At 41.7% G+C, this 8,461-nt stretch overlaps 2 non-coding genes across 2 annotated transcripts; both read right to left on the bottom strand.

Moving 5' to 3' along the window:
* Window positions 1–2,001: 2,001 nt before the first annotated feature.
* Window positions 2,002–2,073, bottom strand: TRNAH-AUG (transfer RNA histidin (anticodon AUG)). Its single transcript has one exon. It is a non-coding gene; the product is annotated as a tRNA-His (tRNA).
* Window positions 2,074–8,077: 6,004 nt separating this feature from the next.
* Window positions 8,078–8,124, bottom strand: MIR2285BJ-2 (microRNA mir-2285bj-2). The gene has a single exon (NR_162287.1). It is a non-coding gene; the product is annotated as a microRNA mir-2285bj-2 (primary transcript).
* Between the last annotated feature and the right edge of the window lie 337 nt (window positions 8,125–8,461).

Raw genomic sequence — 8,461 nt, 5'->3', positions numbered from 1 at the left:
AGTCGTGTCCGACTCTAGCGACCCCATGGACTGCAGCCTACCAGGCTCCTCCATCCATGGGATTTTCTAGGCAAAAGTACTGGAGTGGGGTGCCAGTGCCTTCTCCGATGATAGCTTAAGGGCGATGATAGCAACAACAAAACCCAAGCCCCACTTAACAACTAACTAGATTTTTTCAACCCCAAAATTATTGTCCTAACAGGATGTGTGCCCATTTTTTTGAGTAAGTAAACATTTACTCAAGTTTCTCTTACTCTGCATGAGATGACTGGTATTCAATAAAAAATTATAAACACACAGAGAAAACAACACGTTGTCAAGAGAAAAAGAAACATTTCACAGTATCAAAATCAGAAAGGACTGAAGTGTTGGATTTTAACTATGGTTAATACATAAAGAATTCAGTGAAAAATATGAACATTAGCAGGAAATTTCAGCAAACAGATGGAAATCCTGAGTCAAATGGCAATAGAAGAAATAAAACGGATTGCACTGGAGATGAAGAGTTCCCTTGTCAGACTCATCACCAAATTTGACACAGCCAAGGAAAGAATCCATGAATTTGAATTAGAAATTACTCAAATTAAGACACAAAGAGAAAAAAGTGAAAACCCAGCAAATAAAATGCACACAAACAAGCAGAAAAACAGAACAGAGCATTCAAAAACTGTGACAATATCAAACAGTCCAGCATATGTGTAATTGGAGTCTCAGAATGAAAAGAAAGAGACAATGATGCAGAAAGAATATTTGAAAAAATAAAGGCCAAAAATTTCACAGAAAAAAATTTGCATCAAACCACAGATCCAAGAATCTCGGAGCACCCCAGGCAACGTGAAACCTAAAGACCCCATTTTGCTGGCCCTCTCCAGGACCCTATGAAATAGCAGAAGGAAATGTCCTTACTTCTCTTGATGAAGAAAGATTGAATATTTTATCTACATTCATATAAGGCGTTTGCCAAACACCATTTTCTCTATCTGCTACTTGGCTGAATTTGTTTGCCACTTCTCACAAGTACTTGCTGTTCCATCTTGAAGGTATTATTTAAATGTCATTTTTTTCTCTTTAATAAATTCTAATACAACATTGTTTTTAGAAAATATTTAGATAATCTAGCACCAAACTTGGCATAATTCTATACCATAGGGTTCCTATGATTTAGCTCTGAGGGGGCCATTTGTGAATCTCCTTTCAGAATTACGGGCAGGAGGTGAGCATGGGCATCTTCCACTTTTAGATGTCTATGTTTGCCTGAGAATTCTAGGGTTTCTGTTCCTAATCATAGCTTGAGGAGAGCAGGGAGCCTTCTGATGACTAACTTTTGTATTCTACACCCTTCAACTGCTTTCTCTTCATAGTTGGAGAATTGTCTGGTGGATTTGTTTCCTGGGGTCTAGGATATGATGCTTCCCAGGTGCACTAAAGGTAAAGAACATGCCTTGCCAATGCAGGAGATGTAAGAGATTCTGGCTGAATCCCTGGGTCAGGAATATCCCTTGGAGGAGGACAGGGCAACCCACTCCAGTATCCTTGCCTGGAGAATCCCTTGGACAGAGGAGCAAGTAAGTAAATAAGTGTTACTCGCTCAGTGGTGTCTGACTCTTTGCGGCCCCATGGACTGCAGCCCACCAGATTCCTCTGTTCATGAGGTTTCCCAGGCAAGAATACTGGAGTGGGTTGCCATTCCCTTCTCCAGGGGATCTTCCTGACCCAGGTATTGAACCTTGGTCTCCCACATTGCAGGCAGATTCTTTACCATCTAAGCCATCAGGGAAGTCTGGACAGACCATGGAGGCTGGTTGGCTACAGTCCATAAAGTCACAAAGAATCAGATATGACTGAAGCAACTTAAGAAGCACAGGATATGGTAGGAGAAAAAGCAAAGCAAAGTGAAGTCTCTCAGTCGTGTCCGACTCTTTGCCACCCTGTGGACTGTGTCCATGGGATTTTCCAGGCAAGAATACCGGAGTGGGTTGTCATTTCCTTCTCCAGGGAATCTTCCCGACCCAGGGATCGAACCCGGGTCTCCTGCATCATAGGCAGACGCTTTACCATCTGAGCCACCAGGGAAGTCTCTTATGGTAGGAGGGTTGGGGTGAATTCTTCCTGGCCTCGTCTTCTCCCAAACCTCTCTGTTACACCTAAGCTGGTTTTTTTTTTAAATAAAAATAATAATTTTATTATTATCATTATTGTTTTTTCCAGTGACAGCCCACTTATGCAGCAATATTTACTTCTTATTTTCTGAGCATGGATGGGAAAATGTCACAAGATTAAATATATGCACACAAGAAAAGGAAGGGGGAGGGGTAGGAGAGAGGCTCAAGAGGGAGGGGATATATGTATATTTACAGCCGATTCAAGTTATTATACAGCAGAAACCAACACAATATTGTAAAGCAATTGTGCTCCAATTAAAAATAAAAACGAGATAAAAATCACATCAGTTTATTATATCACATAATATCACTACTGTCATGATTACATTATTGCATCACAATTAGTTCACTAAACAAACATTTCTTCATTGTTCCTGATACCAATCCATCTCCATTGTATACATAAAAATCAAGTAAAGCATGCTCCAGCAAACTCCAAAATTATTGATGACATATCTCCTATATCCTTCCAGCTCCCATCTCCTGACCTTTAGCTTGTGGGCTTTTGTATCTCTTAGTTTTGCTTTCCCTGCCTGGATCCTGAGAGTTCTTAACCTCTAACCCATTGACTCTTCCCCTGATTGTCTCAACCAGCATACTCCACCCTTGTTGGGTCATCCAGGGACCCACACCTCAGCACAGACTCTTCCCAGCAAGCACAGAGACTGTTTTAAAGGCTGGGCAGTAAAAGCAAAGGAACAAATCTTCAACTAGCTTCAACCAAAGTTTCTATTTCTCCCTTCCTTTCTTTCTTTCTTAAAAAATCTGCTCCAAAGTATGCAAACACGCATTGTGAAACATATTTCCCCTTTCTGTATATAAGAATATGAACACCTCGGTTGACATATGGGCTCATGTGTTTCTTCACCAAGGTGTGATGAGACTCGGAGCAGCATATGTGCCAGGTGATGGAGTTTGCTACCATGCAGGGAGGGGTGTCGCTGTCTGTGAAACAGGTGCGGGAAAGCCCATGTGGATAGAAGGCCCTGTGAAGTAAAGCTGAGGTGACTTGAAGCCGCGGCTCTAACACGGGGCTACTAGGTTCAGCTGCCACTGTTTACTGACCACCTTCCATGTGCCCTTAGTGGACTTCAGGGCTCGATAAGTCACAAAGATCACCTTGCAGAACGAAATTCATACCTAAAGATTTAAGAGGTGAGGACTTAAAGAAATTAGATGAACTTTCTCTAGTGGGTCTTTTCAAATTTCAGCATTGTAAAAATCACCTGGAAGGTTGTTGAAACTCAGATTGCTGCACATGACCTCCCGATCCCCAGAGTTTCTGAATCAGCAGTTCTAGGGTAGGGCTGTAAAATTTGTATTTCTAACATATGACCAAGGTGATGCTGTTGCTGCTGGCCCAGGAATGATACTTTGAAACCACTTTTCTGGCATGCAAGGCACAGTGCTAAGGTCTAAATCCCTGAAAGGCTGAAGTAGGAAACATCAGTGTGTGTGTGTGCTCAGTCCTGCCCGACTGCTTGCGACCCCATGGATTGAAGCTCGCCCACCAGGCTCCTCTGTCCATGGAATTTTCCAGGCAAGAGTACTAGAATGGGTTGCCATTTCCTCCTCCAGGGGATCTTCCCAGCCCAAGGATTGAACGCAGGTCTCCTGTGTCAGCAAGTAGATAAATTACCACTGAGCTACGAGGGAAGCCCAGGAAACATTAGTGCTATTAATCAAAACCAGGGAAAGCCAAGTCAGTCATTGTGCTCAAGAGGCAGGGATAGGGAGGAAAGTTGGATCCTATGCCAGTGTAATCTGCGTGGTGTTAGGAGGGAGGGGCCAAGTCAAAGGATGGAAGTGATTGTCACGGGCACATCGACTCCCCATCACCTGGTTTAAACGGCTGCCAGAGATGGGATTTGGGTGGGGGTCGTCCATCAGGGTTTAAATGTTCACGACGAGAGTGACCAGAATAAGGTGCCAGCTTCTGATTTTTAAATACTTCATTCTTAATGTTCCTTGTTGTTTAGTCACTCAGTCATGTCCAACTCTTTTGTGATCCCATGGACTGCAACCTGCCAGGCTCCTCTGTCCCTGGGATTTCTTTCTCCAGGGGATCTTCCCAATTCAGGGATCAAACATACGTCTCCTGCATTGGCAGGTGGATTCCTTACGACTGAGCCACCAGGGAAACCCCTTACTGTTCCTTAGTCATTTTGTAAACTCTGATTAGGTCCAAAGACAAGAATTTCAAATGGAAATATTCAGTCTTTTTGTGAGTTTTTGTGTATTTTGATAGGATTAGGTGTGACTTCTTTAAACTTAAATATTGAAGTTCTTCTAAGTATGGACCATGGCCCCTCTCCATTTGCTATGGGAGGAGGGATGAGTTCAGAATTAAAGATAACTGCCCTTGACTTTGAAGATCTGACCTTGACTTTGAAGGTCACATAATCTAGCAAGAAGTGGCTGTCCCAGCTCAGACTGTGACATGTGGCAGACATAGAGGGAGGAGGGATCATTAATTCTAACTTGAGAGAAATAGGGTCAGAGGAGACTTCATGGAAGAGGTGACATTTAAGTGCACCCAAAAGATGAGCAGGGACATCTTACTGGCAGGGACATATTAGACTTAATCTAATAATATGTGGAAGGGAAAATAATTTACTCTTCCAGTGAGGGAGAGTAAATATTCTACCTTAGACTCATTTTTATCCATGTTGGAGGAAAATTGTTGTTTCATTTTAAAAGACTTCCAAAGTGAAGGTAAAAGTATGCAGAAGAGGGCAGCTGGAGTAAACACATTTAACAAAGGCAAAAAACCCTCCGTGGGTGGAAGGCATTTCGTTTTATTCTAATCTCTTTGCTGCTTCCATCCCTCAAGGGAGCACTTCATTTAGAGCTGCTGAATTCTCTGAATCCCACTGTGTGTTTGCACAAACTTCCTCTTGAGTCAGAATGTAAAGCAAAGAAAGTTTTGTACCTTAGAGGCATTCTTTTTCAATCCACAGACAGCACACTGGTGGGAAGAATTGGCTGTTAGTATAAATAGTAATAAAATACAATAATTATAACGTGTATTGCTTGCTAATATTCACTAACGGACTTGTATTAATCTGCTTGGTCTGTCATAACAAAATATCACAGACTGGGTGCCGTAGGCAACAGAAATGCATTTCCCATAGATCTGGATACTAGAAGCCCAAGATCAAGGTGCCAGCAGTGTTGGTTTCTGGGGAGAATTCTTCTTGGATTGCAGACTGCCTCTCACTATGTCCTGTGGTGGCCTTTCCTCTGTGCATTATAGAGAGAAAGAGAGGGGTCTCTGGAATCTCCTCCGTTTTTATAGACACCAATCCTATCCAATTAGGGGTCCACACTTATAATTTCATTAACCTTCATCACCTTCCTTAAAGGCCTGTCTCCAAATGCAGTCACATTTAGGGGTTAGGGCTTCAACACATGAATCTGGGAATAACAAAATTCAGTGAGTAGTAGGAGAAGATTGTGATTTCTAAGAAGTTATAGCACCTATGAAAGTGGAAGCTCAGGTCTCCGTGTCCCAACACCTAGGAGTGGACCAGGTTACCTCTCACAGATGTGGAACTCGTTCTCTCTTGCATCACTTTTTCATGAAATGTGTATCTCTTGTCCTTTCAGTATGTAGCCAGGTAGATGTTTTCATTGATGATTTAAGAAAAGCTGTATGAATGTCAACTATTCTAGTGTGTCTTCAGAGGCTAATGAAATATATTTGATTATTTCGCCATGAACAAAGTGGCCTGGAATTCTGTACTTTTTTTATTCTGCTTCTGCTATTCATGGTCTTTCTTTACTCCTCATTTTTAACTTTAAGTGTACTCACTGCTTCTAACATGCCACGTTCATCCTTTTAAAAAATCAAATGGGAAATAAATTCTCATAGACTAATTAACACTTCATTTTTTAGCTTATCAAAAAAGATATCAATTTCCTCGGCAAACTCTTAATCTCACTCCGACCTCCAGAGACCCCTCCATGTATCAGACACAGAAAATAATTTTCCTAAATAGGATCACCATAACACGATTCTGCTTCCTCCTCCTCCTACAAAATAGAACCTAAAGTAGAAAAAGAAAAAGGAACTATAGAAAATTTTGAATGATGCCAATTTGACTTTGTCTCATTTGCTGGTTTGCTTCTATACTAAATGGGTTCACCATCTGTGTATGGGCACCATCGTCTTTGAAGTAATAACCATAATTGCCATTTGCTGAATGACTACTCTGTCCCAGGAATTTTACATAGTCTATATCTTTTAAGCCTTATCAGCCTCTTACTTAAAAATGAACAGTCGCTATTTATAAGTGAGGAAACTCAGGCTTAGAGAGAGTAAGTAAGTAGGTTGCCCAGTGCCATGGGCCTAAAGAATGGGAAAGTCAAGCGAGACCCAGCACCTGTGTTCTTTTCACGGCACCAGGCAGGGCCAGGGTGGGTCTGCACTTAGAGAGCGTCTAGCCTCTTCTCCAAGGGAAAGTGTAAAGGGAGTCTTGGGATCTATAGTATTTTGGGGCAGTTCACAATGATTTGTTATCTGCCTGTACTCATTTCAGAATAGCAAAGTAATCTATTCTACTCAAAAGCAACTGAGAATTTCTTTCCTACTCCAAAGCCAGACCCAGCACCAGGTTGGCCTCAGCCTCATAATATATTAAGTTAATAAAATTTTCCCTATCTTTTTTCCTACTGTAGTTGTTAATGCATTTTTCTTCATTTGCTAAATGTTCAGTGTATTTTCATTTTTGAACTCTTTCCATATGGCTAGTAGCTAGTGGCTCTTTTCTTATTTCCCCTGGGCTGTTCTAGTCCCCCAAACTGTTTATCATATGAGATAATAGAAAGAATCTGTAATGGGGGCTCAGAAGATTGGGTTCTCTCTTTGGCTTTCCCTAGACCTGTGTGACTGGAGCCAAGTCCTTTCCATCCTCTGAGCTTCAGCATCCTTTTTTATAAAGTGAAGAATGTGGTATTGAAATCTCTAAGGTCTAAAATCAACTGATCCCTTTGCCAATTGCACTGCACGCACCACCTCTGCTGTGAGCAAATGTGTGTGAGATGCTACCTCCTTCATTGTTCTCCCAAAAGTAAACGTCTCCCACACATTCTCTTCCTTAGAAAAGAGGAGAGTTTAGATACTTTTTCAAACTCCCAGAATTCTTCCATATCAGCGTTCAACATTCATTTAAGTAACACTTAATTAATTAACAATGTGGTAGAAACTAAAGATTCAGATGAACAAGACACAGACCCTGCCTTTAGGTACACAGACAGACCCTGCCCTTATGTACACAGACAGGCAAAGAGAGGAAACTCAGAGGAGGGAATCTCTCTCTCTGTGGCAGATGCCGACATGAAGGAAATTCTTCCAGAAGAGATCAGTGAAGCTCACTCCTTAAAGCTGATTAATAAGGTGTTTATGAGCCCAGATTCTATAGTCTGACAGTCCTACGATCAATCCTGGTTTAAATGAGTAGCCATATAATCTTGAACAAGTCACTTAACTTCTTTATGCCTCTCTTATATTCATCTATAAAACGGGGATCACAATGTTAAATTCATAGGCTTATTAGGAAGAGAAAATGGTATATATTTATTAAAAGGATATAAACATATACTGGGCTTCCTAGGTGGCCCTAGTCGTAAAGAATCTGCCTGCCAATGCAGGAGACATAAGAGACACAGGTCAATCCCCAGGTTGGGAAGATCCCTTGGAGGAGTACATGGAAACCCATTCTCATATTCTTGATTGGAAAATCCCATGGACAGAGGAGCCTGACAGGCTACGGTCCACAGGATCACAAAGAATCGGACATGACTGAAGCAACTTAGCACCCACGCATGAAAGCATGTACCATGTGCCAGGAATTAAGCTAAATTCCAAGAATAGTGTGCTAACAATATTAAATGTATACATACATACATGTTGGCCAAAAAGTTCATTCAGGGTTGGCCATATGATCCGAACAAACTTTTTGGCCAATCGTGTGTGTGTGTGTGTGTGTGTTTGTGTGTGTGTGTGTCTGTGTGTGTGTCTATGTGTGTGTCTGTGTGTGTGTCTGTGTGTATATATACGCCATATAGTATATTAGTATATATATATTGGTGCTTCCCTGGTGGCACTAGTGGTAAAGAACCTGACTGCCAGGGCACGAGATGTAGGAGTCGTGGGTTCATTCCCTGGGTCAAGAAGATCCCTGGAGAAAGGAATAGCTACCCACTCCAGTATTCTTGCCTGGAGAATTCCATGGACATGGAAAAGGAGCCTGGTGGACTATATTTGAAATAAAAAAGTCCCAGGCACTATCCCAAGT

This window comes from Bos taurus, chromosome 3, assembly GCF_002263795.3.
Source record: "Bos taurus isolate L1 Dominette 01449 registration number 42190680 breed Hereford chromosome 3, ARS-UCD2.0, whole genome shotgun sequence".
Classification (NCBI taxonomy): Eukaryota; Metazoa; Chordata; class Mammalia; order Artiodactyla; family Bovidae; genus Bos; species Bos taurus.
This window is presented reverse-complemented; position numbering and strand designations above follow the sequence as displayed.